General features: G+C 40.2%; 2 long non-coding RNA genes across 2 annotated transcripts; one reads left to right on the top strand and one right to left on the bottom strand.

The window, feature by feature from the left end:
• Nucleotides 1-3,497: 3,497 nt before the first annotated feature.
• On the bottom strand, nt 3,498-6,750 carry LOC112262100. The gene is made up of 2 exons (XR_002955287.2): nt 6,476-6,750; nt 3,498-4,580 (listed from the first exon to the last, which is right to left on the bottom strand). It is a non-coding gene; the product is annotated as an uncharacterized LOC112262100 (long non-coding RNA).
• LOC112262101 lies at nt 5,043-13,088 on the top strand. Its single transcript, XR_002955288.2, has 3 exons — nt 5,043-5,781; nt 12,059-12,195; nt 12,730-13,088. It is a non-coding gene; the product is annotated as an uncharacterized LOC112262101 (long non-coding RNA).
• Nucleotides 13,089-14,247: the final 1,159 nt, after the last annotated feature.

Genomic DNA, 14,247 nt, shown 5'->3' with positions numbered 1-14,247 from the left:
AGAGTAATACAGTAACAACGTGGGTTTAGTAAATTTACGGTGTATTTTTCTGTTCAACGCACACTGTTATGTCATTCAAAATAACATCTGTAATATCACATAATAAATACTAGTATACCATTTATCTCAAAGAAATGGATCAAAATTCTGAACTCATTTTTAAAACTATAATTATTTTTATGGATGCATTTTTTTTCTTCTTTTACCAGTGCCCGTGGCCTCGTTAATGAAACATGTTGGTCCCTAAAATACTATTTAATTCAAATCCAAAGAGAGCTCTCAGGGGAAATCAGGTAATATCAGAGCCATCCTGATACCAACTCATGTTTGACAGAGCCAATGGGCAAACTAGGGAAAGGTTAGTTTGATACAAGTGGCTTTTTGCCAGGTACAAACAATATGAAAACTTCCCTCGCAGCTATTTCCAAATGTTAGAAACTAAATATTGTTTCTACAGTCAAGAAATACTGAAGCACACTGAAAACAGGCACGGTTTGGGCAAAACACTATTTTATTTACTGTTCTATCAAACATTTTTATGCAAGTAAAGTACATGTCGGATAACAAAATGTAATGACAGGCCTGATGGAAACAACAAATTTGTGTGTAAACTTTCCAAATGTGGACAAAAAAATAAAATACAGTAGACAAGGTGGGATCACTTTGTGTTGGTAAAATTCATTATGCGAGAAATGGCGCCTTTATGTGCAAATATTGATATAATACCCATATCTGCGGGAAGTAGGGGTGCTGAGAGTGCTGCAGCACCACCTAATGTATATTTGTTTTTGTTTTTCTAGAGAGATTCTTTCACAACAGCAGTAGACTGGGTCTTTACTAGTCCTGTATTGGCGGACCGATACAGACATCTATAGCGCAGGCACAATAAAAATCAGCATCTCCACTTCGGGAAAAAGGTAGTTGTATAATAATGGCGGTCGCTGCCGTTTAAAATGAGGGAGTATGATAATATATTTTTTATGATCTTGGCCTTATTTCTATTACAGCATATTTGGATGACTGTCATTCATATTCCATTCACCCAGCTCAATGTAACATCGATAGGTTTAGCCTACTACATGTTACTTGAATTTTCCCTATATCGAGCATGAGGTTGCCACAACCTAGCCTACGAAATAGAGTTTACAACGTAGGTGCACAGGTCGAGAGAAATCTGAGTAATCAAAGTGACAGAAATTGACACATTCGAAACAATAGTTTCTATTGGACAGTATGTACAGGTACAGTATGTTTATCTAATTTCGTTCAGTTTTATTCCATTTAAGAAACTTTTTTTTTTAACAGAATCGGTGGAATAAATACATCCCTGATCACACACAAAACACAGTTCACTTTCATAGCAACCACATACAAACAGGATGATCCCTTTGATCGCTGGATAACTGGATAATTCCTTCTCGCATCTACGCGCTCTCCTCCTCTCACCAGCTGTATGTGACCAGGCAAAAAAAAACTTTCCAAGCCAAACCCTCATATCATAACCGCTAACCTCTACACACAGCCTACATCGTTGTCACCATATTACCCAACATCAAGTCAACATAGCTACTAGTACTAACACTTTAGTAAACCCACTACAATCATGCAGTACAGTGTACAGTCAGCAAGCAGTTTAGAAGTTCCACCGGCGAGCCAAGGTGGTAATAAATTAATAAAACCAAATGCTTACCTTGACTTGGAAGAGTTCCAGTGTTGGATAGCCATAGCTAGCTAGGTAACATAGTATCCCTCTCTGTTTGAGATGGGTGTTTGAGTAGGCTAAACTAACTAGCCTCCACTGTTGTATAATTAAGAACAGTATCTTGCAGGATTCAATAGTTGGAATTGTAAGAGTTGGTGCCCTGTCCATTTCTCTGTGATGTCATTCTAATGGAATCCAGAAAGAACAAAACCCTGTCCATTTCTCTGTGATGTCATTCTAATGGAATCCAGAAAGAACAAAACCCTGTCCCTTTCTCTGTGATGTCATTCTAATGGAATACCAGATATAACAAAACTGTCCCTTTCTCTGTGATGACATTCTAATGGAATCCAGATAGAACAAAACCCTGTTTTCTCTGTGATGTCATTCTAATGGAATCCAGATAGAACAAAACCCTGTCCCTTTCTCTGTGATGTCATTCTAATGGAATCCAGATAGAACAAAACCCTGTCCCTTTCTCTGTGATGTCATTCTAATGGAATCCAGATATAACAAAACCCTGTCCCTTTCTCTGTGATGACATTCTAATGGAATCCAGATATAACAAAACCCTGTCCCTTTCTCTGTGATGACATTCTAATGGAATTTAGAACAAAACCCTGTCCCTTTTCTGTGATGACATTCTAATGGAATCCAGATAGAACAAAACCCTGTCCCTTTCTCTGTGATGACATTCTAATGGAATCCAGATATAACAAAACCCTGTCCCTTTCTCTGTGATGACATTCTAATGGAATCCAGATAGAACAAAACCCTGTCCCTTTCTCTGTGATGACATTCTAATGGAATCCAGATAGAACAAAACCCTGTCCCTTTCTCTGTGATGTCATTCTAATGGAATCCAGATATAACAAAACCCTGTCCCTTTCTCTGTGATGACATTCTAATGGAATCCAGATAGAACAAAACCCTGTCCCTTTCTCTGTGATGTCATTCTAATGGAATCCAGAAGAACAAAACCCTGTCCATTTCTCTGTGATGTCATTCTAATGGAATCCAGAAAGAACAAAACCCTGTCCCTTTCTCTGTGATGTCATTCTAATGGAATCCAGAAAGAACAAAACCCTGTCCCTTTCTCTGTGATGTCATTCTAATGGAATCCAGATATAACAAAACCCTGTCCCTTTCTCTGTGATGTCATTCTAATGGAATCCAGATATAACAAAACCCTGTCCCTTTCTCTGTGATGACATTCTAATGGAATCCAGATAGAACAAAACCCTGTCCCTTTCTCTGTGATGTCATTCTAATGGAATCCAGAAAGAACAAAACCCTGTCCTCAAACATTTACATCAGAAGGTGCAAAGCTATGGGCAAGACACAAAACATCCACAATCACATTAAATATTTTTTTATTGATCAAATATCACAGAAAACAACCACTTTTTGTGCAGTATTAATTTACCATCCTTACAAACCACTTAATGTAAATGTAGATTACTAAATTGTACATAGGCTGATAATCTAGGCTTGTACCTGTAGACGTTCTATCACCATGAAGAACAACAATGACCAATCCAAGTAATTGAGTACATTGAGACATCAAATGGTTGGTGATGCTATGATGTGATGATGTGGCTCAGTTGGTAGAGCATTGCTCTTGCAATGTTAGATTTGTGGGTTAAATTCCCATGGGGGACCAATATGAAAATGCACTCCTGTAATTTCCTCTGGATACGTGTGTCTACTAAAGTGGAAAAGGAATGAATAGAACATTTCAATTTTTACATATAAACAAGTTGCATTTGCAAGTATTTCAAGAAACTGGAAAACATATCATGCAAGCATTTTTATTATTATCAAATTAACTGTTTTTTTTTACAGATAATTTACAGACTCAAGTTACAAATGTAAAGACTTAATAGAAATACATTTAGGTAAACAATAAAAATAAATAAAAATAATAGCAAATAAAAATCGCAGTACCCCCACCCCCAAACTACTTCCCGATCATATCGAAGTAAATTTGGGAGTCACACTATGATTTGTTGTGTAGTCTTCCCACTACAACTCTGGAAAGCATGCAGTTTATTAGACTACAGATGCAATAAATTATGATGAACTTCACAGGATTGTGAAAGTGCAGGGTGATGAGCAGGGCCGGCCCTCCCATTAGGCATTTTGACACTTGGCTGCCGCTCTTCGGGCGCCCCTGATCGGCTACAACACCACCTGCAGCACCCCAGCCACCAGCTCATAGCGTTGCTGCAGTTCCCCACCCCATTCCCTCTTCTCCCGAAGTTCACTCCAACTATCCTTGGTAGCTAAGGTGATGCGTGTGTTTATATGGGATTATCCATTTATGAAACATTAATACAAATGAATCTGCCAAATAAATTATTGCATTTAATTTTGTAGTTTGTGTGTGAGGAAGACAATAAGTGATTAACCTAGCCTGTTAACGTTAGCTAGCTACTACTAGTGCATATCATTTTAGCTAAAGGTAATCTATAGAGATTTAAATAATGCTCTTACTATGTCTAAGATACCAAAAATATCGGGAAGATAATATTTTAAAACAACAATAAGAAAAGAGGCCTAATTTCTAAACCAAAGAAATTCGCTGGTGAAATGCATCAGTGTGCAGCAATGTCCATCAGCCGGTGTGACAAGCCCACGAGGACAGGCCATTCATTAATCGACAACGATGAGCCCCTGTTCGCTGATTCTAGCAGCAAAGAGTCAAAGCCATGCGCTTCCACCGATGATGACATCTCTCTGGTTGGACAAGAACGGGTGGTCGCATCAGGCCTAGCCACACCTCCAAACAATGCCGGCGAAGACCCTACTATCTTGGACCCAGACTCAGATTCGTCGCTCCCCGTCCAGGATGACAGTGGTGGTGCTGCTGCTAAATCTGACTCCCAGACAACAACAAAAAACATAAAAGATACAAGTGAGTGGCCAAAATATATGAATGGATCTTAACGGGATCTGTTAGTGCAGGCTGGGCCACATCAGGACAAGGAGGGACATTTCTCAAGAGATGAGGGGCAATGAAGGTTTTCGGTGGCCCACTACAATAGGAGGATGGCGAACCGGGAGAGACCAAGGCAACGATGCAACCTTCTGTTTTTGCTGCAAACTTTTTTCACAAGAGTGCAAATTTGCGCTGGCCAGGGATGGAACCAGGGACTGGAAGAATCAGTGCCACCTCCTCAGCTCGCATGAGAAGTCACATGACCACCTAGATAGTTTCCAGAGGTGGAAGGAGCTGGAGATGAGGCTGGTGTCCAAGCAAACTCAGCTGATTTGATTTCAGGAGGGATGTTATTAATAAGAAACTAGTTTTCCTACTATAGGTAGTAGGTTGCATAGTGATAGCAACAATGTAACTCTCTGATGCAGGGGTTAAATGAAAATTCCCTTTTGCCTTGTAAGGGACCTCCTATATATACGTCCACCAAAAATGTTACCGGCATAAACACATCATTACATAGATAGAGTTTATTTCTTCATTTTCCAAAAAACAAGTTGTAAGCATACCTGTTTGACATACACAATTATCCTATCCATAGATGTCGGTATAGCCAAATACTCCAATACTGTTGCATGCACAGATATAATACCTCCGTGTCTGGGTAGGGCTTGGTGTGTTTGACTAAAACCAGGGCTCGAATTGAGAGAGGGTGTCACAAACCCTTTGTTAAAGAAAATGGCAAAAAGGATATCTATTGTTTGCTTTATATTTTGAAATAAATACATTAAACGTATCAAGATTATATCAAGCGTTATATAACCATGCTTAACTCGGTGATGCCTTATGGTAGAAACAAGCTCTGAAATGCCCCGGAAAGACGTGACTCCGATGCATATGAGGATATATTGATTCCTCTCTATGACAATCGGAAGCTAAACTGCAGCCTATAATATTCGAGGAGATACAATTTAGTCCCTATTAATTGAGCTTTTCTCTTTCTGAAAAGAGAAGATGTTTGTTTAAACCCAGGCAACTTTTAGGGAAGCACTTCTGTTGTTGGATTATACAACGGACGAGTAGCCAGCAGTTGAAGTTTACAGTTTTCTGCGTCAAGTAGAGCCTCTGTCTGGGTGGAAAGGTAACTTTTGAAAGTGCCATGTTAAGATTCATAAGGATGTCTAAAATGCCATTTGTTTTTGTCTCGCCTAGGGCGTCAGAACGTCCAGGACATTGGTGATTTTATCAATGTAATCAGATCAATGTAATCAGATCAATGTAATCCGCATCGAATAGCCCGCGCAATATGCACCTTTTCAGGTAAGTCAGGAACCAATATACACAGTTAGGAAAGCAAACAATAATTTGCATCCTGTAGCACTATTTCCAAAAAGTTTTGGGACACTAAAGTCCATGGAGAATATCCAAGATGGCGTAGCAGTCGGGCGTGTGTTTGTCTTTTCCCGTGTAAATAGTGCTATTTTGTATACCTTATAACTGGAACCTCCATCAGCAGCTAACTAGCTATGAGTCATGTTAGCTACTGCTAGCAGTCTTCACCTTTAGCTCGGACACCAGCCAGCTTTAACTCGGACAATACCTGCCAGTCTGCACAGCGCGATATCAACCCAGAGCATATCGGACTGCTTTTCTCTGCCGCAAACTCTGGACCATTACACCGGATCATCGCAGCTAGCTAGCTGCAACCGAGTGGCTATTGTTGGCTAACGCCTCTATCCCGAAGAAAGCACCAGTTAGCTTTGAGCTATCCTCGAGCTAGGCCTATCTCCTAGCTAGCCGATGAAGTATACCAGCTAATTCTTGGGCTACAATACCTCTTCTGCCAATTGGCCTGGACCCTTTATTGTTGACACTTAGCCCCGCCGATCCATCACGACTGGTCTGCGGATGTAATCGTCCGATGTGGTTTCAACAGGCTTTTCCGTTGCAATGTCGCTGAAGACCCCTCTGCTAGCCCATCCCACTTGCTTTCTGAACGCCATGTCTCCTGCTCACCTAGCCTAGTAGCGACTACTGAACGGCTCCTTGACTCACCTATTGCTGCTCATTGGACCCTATGATGAATCGGCTACACAGCTGATGCCTGCTGGACTGTTCACTAACACGGTACCTCATTTTGTTTATTTTGTCGGCCCCAGCCTCGAACTCAGGTCCTGTGTGTACCTAACTGACCCTCTCTGCCCATTCATCGCCATTAACTCGTTGTTGTCTTAGCTCTCCCGATCCATACCTGTGATTGCTTTATGCCTCTCTCTAATGTCAATATGCCTTGTCTACTGCTGTTTCGGTTAGTTCTTATTGTTTTATTTCACTGAATTGCACCTAGTCCCGCTCAGCATGCCTTAAATAGCTCTTTTGCCCCACCCCCCACACATGCGGAGACCTCACCTGAGATAACTGGTGCCTCCAGAGATGCAACCTCTCTCATCGTCACTCAACGCCTAGGTTTACCTCCACTGTACTCCCATCCTACCATACCGTCTTTACTGTACATTATGCCCTGAATCTTTCCTACCACGCCCAGAAATCTGCTCCTTTTTTTCTCTGTTCCCAATGCACTAGAAGACCAGTTCTTATAGCCTTTAGCCGTACCCTTATCCTACACCTGTTCCCCAGGCGCTCTCATTTGTTGACTTCTGTAACCGTAAAAGCCTTGGTTTCAAGCATGTTAACATCAGAAGCCTCCTGCCTAAATTTGTTTTATTCACTGCTTTAGCACACTCCGCCAACCCTGATGTCCTAGCCGTGTCTGAATCCTGGCTTAGGAAGGCCACCAAATGACATTTCCATCCCCAAATACAACATTTTCCGTCAAGAGGGAACTGCCAAAGGGGGCGAGTTGCAATCTACTGCAGAGATAGTAAACTCTTCTTCCAGACTCACATTAAGCATCGCCAATCCAAAATTAAATCTAGAATGGGCTTCCTATTTCGCAAACAAGGCCTCCTTCACTCATGCAGCCAAACATACCCTCGTAAAACTGACTATCCTACCGATCCTTGACTTCGGCGATGTCATCTCCAAATAGCCTCCAACACTCTACTCAGCAAATTGGATGCAGTCTATCACAGTGCAATCCGTTTTGTCACCAAAGCCCCATATACTACCCACCACTGAGACCTGCATGCTCTCATTGGCTGGCCCTCGCTACATATTCGTCGCCAAACCCACTGGCACCAGGTCATGTATAAGTCTTTCCTCGGTAAAGCCCCTCCTTATCTCAGCTCACTGGTCACCATAGCAACACCCACCAGTAGCATGCGCTCCAGCAGGTATATTTCACTGGTCATCCCCAAAGCCAACACTTACTTTGGCAGCCTTTCCTTCCAGTTCTCTACTGCCATTGACTGGAACGAATTGCAAAAATCACTGAACCTGGAGACTTATATCTCCCTCACTAGCTTTAAGCATCAGCTGTCAGAGCAGCTTACCGGTCACTGCAACTGTACACAGCCCATCTGTAAATAGCCCACCCAACTACCTCAGCCCCATATTGTTTGTTTTTTGTTGTTGCTCTATTGCACCCCAGTATCTCTACTTGCACATCATCATCTGCACATCTATCACTCCAGTGTTAATGCTAAATTGTAATTATGTCGCCACTATGGCCTATTTATTGCCTTATCTTCCTAATCTTACTACATTTGCACACAATGTATATTTTTCTATTGTGTTATTGACTGAACCTCTGTTTACCTTTTGTTTATCCCATGTGTAACTCGATGTTGTTGTCTTTGTCGCACTGCTTTGCTTTATCTTGGCCAAGTCGCAGTTGTAAATGAGAACTTGTTCTCAACTAGCCTACCTGGTTAAATAAAGGTGAAATATGTTTTTTTATTTTTTATTAAAAGATTGAAATTATTATGCCATGTTATTGACATTGAACTGATTATATAGCCTCCTAACCAGATGTGTTAAAAATGGTTTGTAGCATAAGCCTATTAATTGGGCTGATATTATGTTCTGTTCCTCCAAATTTTAGCTGAGAAAAAAATTGTCCCAAGGCCAAACATATTGGGGGGGCATGATGGTGATGAGCTTGATGCGCCTTTCCAATAAATATTGACGGTCATAATATGGTGACATGATGATCAGGCTTGACCCATGTTGTAAAGTACTTTACTCCATACATTTTCCCTGACACCCAAAAGTACTCATTACATTTCGAATGCTTAGTAGGACAGGAAAATTGTCCAATTCATGCACTTATCAATAGAACATCACCTGGTCATCCCTACTGCCTCTGATCTGGCAGACTCACTTAACATAAGGATTGTGAAATGATTTATACTTTTTTACTTTTGATACTGAAGTATATTTTTGAAATTACATTTACTTTTGATACCTAAGTATTTTGAAAACCAAATACTTTAAGACTTTTAGTCAAATAGTATTTTACTGGGTGACTTTCACTTTTACTTGAGTCATTTTCTTTTAAGGTATCTTTTACCCATGTATGACCATTGGGTACTTTTTCCATCACTGCTTGACTGGCGTTGGGACAAATAGAGGTGTAGAGGTTTTAGCAACAATAGTTTTTATGAAAAAAAATATCGGTAGAGTTGAAAATGTGATGGAAACACATTGAACCTGAGATTTTTATTCAGTACAAGAAAGTTAAGCAAAAAAAGTACATTTTGTGTGAACTACATCATCACGCACTGATTTTTATCTGCAACAAGTCAGTTTGGGGGAAATTACCTTTGTGCAGATTTTTGAATATTCGCATGAAATCTGTCGCCAATTGGATGAAAACCTAGCTATTGAGATTCATTTAGCATTTGACAATTTTGCTTTTAGTAATTTGTGCATTATGAATAAGCTGACGAGCTTTCCAATTCGATTTTGTTTTACTTTGTGCCATCATAGAGTCCCTGATATTATATTAAGAAGCGTTCTTCTTAATTATCCTGGTAATAGAATTACCATGTAGCCTAAATGGAAATTGAAAATGTTATTCGTTTTGAGTGGTCATGAGGGATAAGGAGTGAAAGGAGTCATCCTAACACAATAATTGAAAAAAAAAAAAAAGTAATTTCCTTTTGATGCTTGGAAATGTATTGAATGAGATAATTCCAGGATGTCTATATCCTTCCAGACCTATTTAGTCGAGTTCTCTTTTTGCATCCTCTGGTCTCAACATTGATTGGCACATTGGGAATATGTCACACATCATTATAGCTCAATTAAGCACATATTTCAGATAAAACAAGGTTTTATCATGACCTCTCTGTTTGAGTGTTCTGCCCTTAAATGATTATATATCTTTTTTTAATGTCCCTGGTATCCTTAAATGAACCATGATGAATACCAATAACGGTCCAATATTTTCTTCTCGTACAAATCAATACTGTAGAAATACAGTATAGTTCTCTGGAAAGATTTCCAGTATTCCTCATTATGTTCATCATTCCAAATCCCTGACTGCTGTCCCACGTTGAGTATTTACACACCGCATTCAGTCTATTATCTGGCACTCAGACATGGCAAGGGCCCCTTATTTCTGAATTCAATGAAGCCAGAAATAGAGCGGTGGTTTCTATGTCTCTCACTGAGTGTCAGAGAGTTATTGAGATGAATTTGCTGGTATCAGTACAGCCACAGATGACGGTAGCCACCTGCCATCCACTTCCATAGGTTGATCGTTTTCTAGTTCTATAAAGATGAAGGAAAAAAAAACAAAGGTTTCACATGCTGAAAATGGGCCCACAGGGTGCAGTCAATATAAAATGCTGAAGCAAGGACTGAAATAAGGGCCAATCTCTTTTATTTTTTTTGTATTATTGTTTTATTTTTTAAATTTTCAGTCCAGATATAAACTTATACATACGATCAACAACTTACAGACGCACACAAACAATTACTACATCTCATCTGCCCAGACCTGCATGCTCACACCCACATCCCTAGTGCCTGCATGATTGTTTGTCACTTGGCCTTAAATAGTACCAATTAGTTTTTCTCGGTCGCCCAAGCTATACCAATATTTCAAAAACAAAATAATTAGATTTTTCCCATTGTGTTAATGATGGCGGATTTCCAATCTAACACACATCTTTCATAGTAGGCCTACACATAAGACTAAACTACCCATCTGTCCTGTAATTGATTATTCATTCCTATAGCCCAGTGAATGGCATACTCTTAGGCAGACAGACAGAGAGACGGACACTATCTGGCATGTGTCTGCCATAATAGTCAGGCAGGAACGTCACCCTTATGACCACTAAGTATCTGTCACCAACCAGCAGTGCTATTCAACCTACCTCTGACACCTAGCCAAGTTGGGGAATACAGGAAGCTGATTCCAGAACATCTCACACACACCAACTCAATAGAACACTGTTCTAAAAAGTCTAGAATCTTGCAGTAGCCTAAGTGTGGCTCCTTCTAAAGGCATTTTTGCATTTCAACCTGTCTCATCTATGGTAATAATTACACCCTGACAGAAACCAAAGCCACAGACCTTTTCTACCACCAAGTGGCCATTTTCTGAAATGTATTTCAGCCATTGCATAATGTACACTACCGTTCAGGGTCACTTAGAAATGTCCTTGTTTTTGAAAGAAAAGCACATTTTTCTCTATTAAAATAACATCAAATTGATCAGAAATACAGTGTAGACATTGTTGATGTTGTAAATGACTATTGTAGCTGGAAATGCTGTTTTTCTTTTAATGGAATATCTACATAGGCCCATTATCAGCAACCATCACTCCTGTGTTCCAATGGCACGTTTTGTTAGCTAATCCACATTTATCATTTTAAAAAGATAATTGATCATCAGAAAACCCTTTTGCAATTATGTTAGCACAGCTGAAAACTGTTGTTCTGATTAAAGAAGCAATTAAACTGGCCTTCTTTAGACTAGTTGAGTATCTGGAGCATCAGCATTTGTGGGTTCAATTACAGGCTCAAATGGCCAGAAACAAACTACTTTCTTCTGAAACGTCGTCAGTCTATTTTTGTTCTGAGAAATGAAGACTGTTCCATGCGATAAATTGCCAAGAAACTGAAGATCTTGTACAACGCTGCGTACTACTCCCTTCACAGAACAGCGCAAACTGGCTCTAACCAGAATAGAAAGAGGAGTGGGAGGCTCCGGTGCACAACTAAGCAAGAGGATAAGTATGATTCTCTTGTCTTCAGAGACTGAACTTTCTGGGTTGCTTAACAAGGCTGGTCCAGACAGCCATGTTGTCCTTGTCACGTGAGCTGCTGGGACAGACGGAGAACCATGGTCTGCCGGGTTGAGTTCTGTAGGAACTGATATAGTTGAGTTGACTGCCTGATTTGCTGCACGCGTTTATTCACGTACACGCGTATGTATTGTTACACAACTTTACTGTCAGTGTAGAATCTGATTGCGTCTAATTTCATGTCTACTTCTTCCACAGTGAGTTTGGCGATCTCCACGGCCAACACAGCCATACACAGCTCCAGTCTTGGAATGGTGAGCTCTGGCTGGGGTGTTAGTCTGGCCTTACTAAGGACAACGCCTACATCGCTGTGACTATCTTTGTCTGACTTTCAGGTAATCAACCGCTGCTATTTAATTAATGATGGACTGTCGTTTCTCTTTGCTTATTTGAGCTGTTCTTGCCCTAATATGGACGTTGCCCTCTTTGGGGACAGCGAGCACCATCCCCCTCTCTCTGCACCATCCCCCTCTCTCTATACTCCCTACACCAGGCTCTGTTCGGCAGGTCATAAATTCCTTGAGGAGTTCTCTCCTCATGGCCAGAGTATAAGAGAGAGTGAGTTTTCATAGAGAGAACAAAGGAATTTCTTCCACCTCACAGAACTTGAGAACCGAACAATATTCATGTTCTGGAGAATGTATAAATGGTCGATGAAATAGCCAGCTATGAACTGGCCCGTTGGGTACAATTCTGTGAAACTCATGAGTCAATACAGCAACATTACCATAACCCTGTTAATACAAGAGTCTCAGTTATGAGGTCTGCATCTAAACATTGTATAAAATGAATGAGTAAAGATGGAACTATTTGTGAAATGATGTGATGCTATGTAATGATAATGTGAGGAATTGTATTTCTGTTTAAAGTTTCACTTAGTCATTGGCCCGCCCCCAGGAGCACAGACAGGACCTGGCGTCATGGGAACACCCCCAGGAGCACAGACAGGACCTGGCATCATGGGAACAGCCCTTTTCTATGTTCCCAATAAAACCCCCACCTGGGTTTTCCCACTTCAGACCGAGCTTACCTCAATTACGAGGGTTGAGACGAGACCAGTACCTCATCACAGAGGGCTAAGAGTTGAGCAGAGACCATATATTTCTCTTGCTGAATTCTTAACCATACCACGTGGTTAAACTCTTAGACTATCTAACCGACAGAATAAGAACAAATCTTTGATAGTAATTACTAGTCTGCGGCTAGGAATTCGGTATCATTGAACGCGAAGACCGACAACCGCCTGAAACATCTATTCTATAACAACATTGCTGAATGTTACTCTGAACTATCCATTCTAATCACTGCAGAGAGAGAGAGAGGGCGGACAAACTCCAACAGAAACAAACTTTCCAACAGAGATCAGGACGACACACTGAGCGTAAATATATATATTGATTGCAATTATTCCCGAACGAGTGAGCGTTCATGTGCAAAGGATTATCATTTCAATTGTTATAATTATCAACTTTGTAGTGTCTTACCTCAGTCGACCCCCACTTCCCTTTTGTCCACCAAGCCGCGATGACGGTTTAGCCCACTAGGGCACATCTGCTATCATTTCCTTGTAACTATATCTACTGTTTGTTTATACATTTCTGTGATTTATTTAGTAAATAAATGATTTAAGACAATTGATGTATGGATCACTCATAGTGAAGACTGGGTTCGTGCAGATAACCAACAATTTACGACATTTGGAATGAGACTAACGTGAGGTAAAGAATAATTCATTAATGAGAAGACATTAAAATATCTGAAAGTTATATTAGGAAAATTATTACTTTGTAATCTGAATATGTTCCTTGGTGCCCCGACTTCATAGTTAATTACAGCTACCTGATTTAATTAATCACAATTACAGAGAATTTATTTGATAAACTAAAAATAAGTCACCAGTTTAATGATGCCAAAGACACGACAAGAGCTCTTCTGTATACCACCCCTACCTTGTCACAACACAACTGATTGGCTCACATGTATTAAGAAGGAAAGAATTTCCACAAATGAACTTTTATTTAACAAGGCACACCTGTTAATTGAAATGCATTCCAGGTGACTACCTCATGAAGCTGGTTGAGAGAATGCCAAGAGTGTGCAAAGATGTCAAGGCAAAGAGTGGCTACTTTGAAGAATCTCAAATATAAAATGTATTTTGATTTGTTTACATTTTGGGGGGTTATTACATGATTCTATATGTGTTATTTCATAGTTTTGATGTCTTCACTATTCTACAATGTAGAAAAGAGTCAAAATAAAGAAATCTTAGGCTTGTGTGCGGATGCTCGGCCATGTAAACCGGCTTCATGAAGCTCCCGACAAACAGTTCATGAAGCTCCCGACAAACACACACACACACACACACACACACACTGTCGGAAGGGTAA

This window comes from Oncorhynchus tshawytscha, linkage group LG11 (assembly GCF_018296145.1).
Source record: "Oncorhynchus tshawytscha isolate Ot180627B linkage group LG11, Otsh_v2.0, whole genome shotgun sequence".
In the NCBI taxonomy this organism is placed as follows: Eukaryota; Metazoa; Chordata; class Actinopteri; order Salmoniformes; family Salmonidae; genus Oncorhynchus; species Oncorhynchus tshawytscha.
The sequence above is the reverse complement of the archived record's forward strand: the minus strand, read 5'-3'. Positions and strand labels throughout refer to the sequence as shown.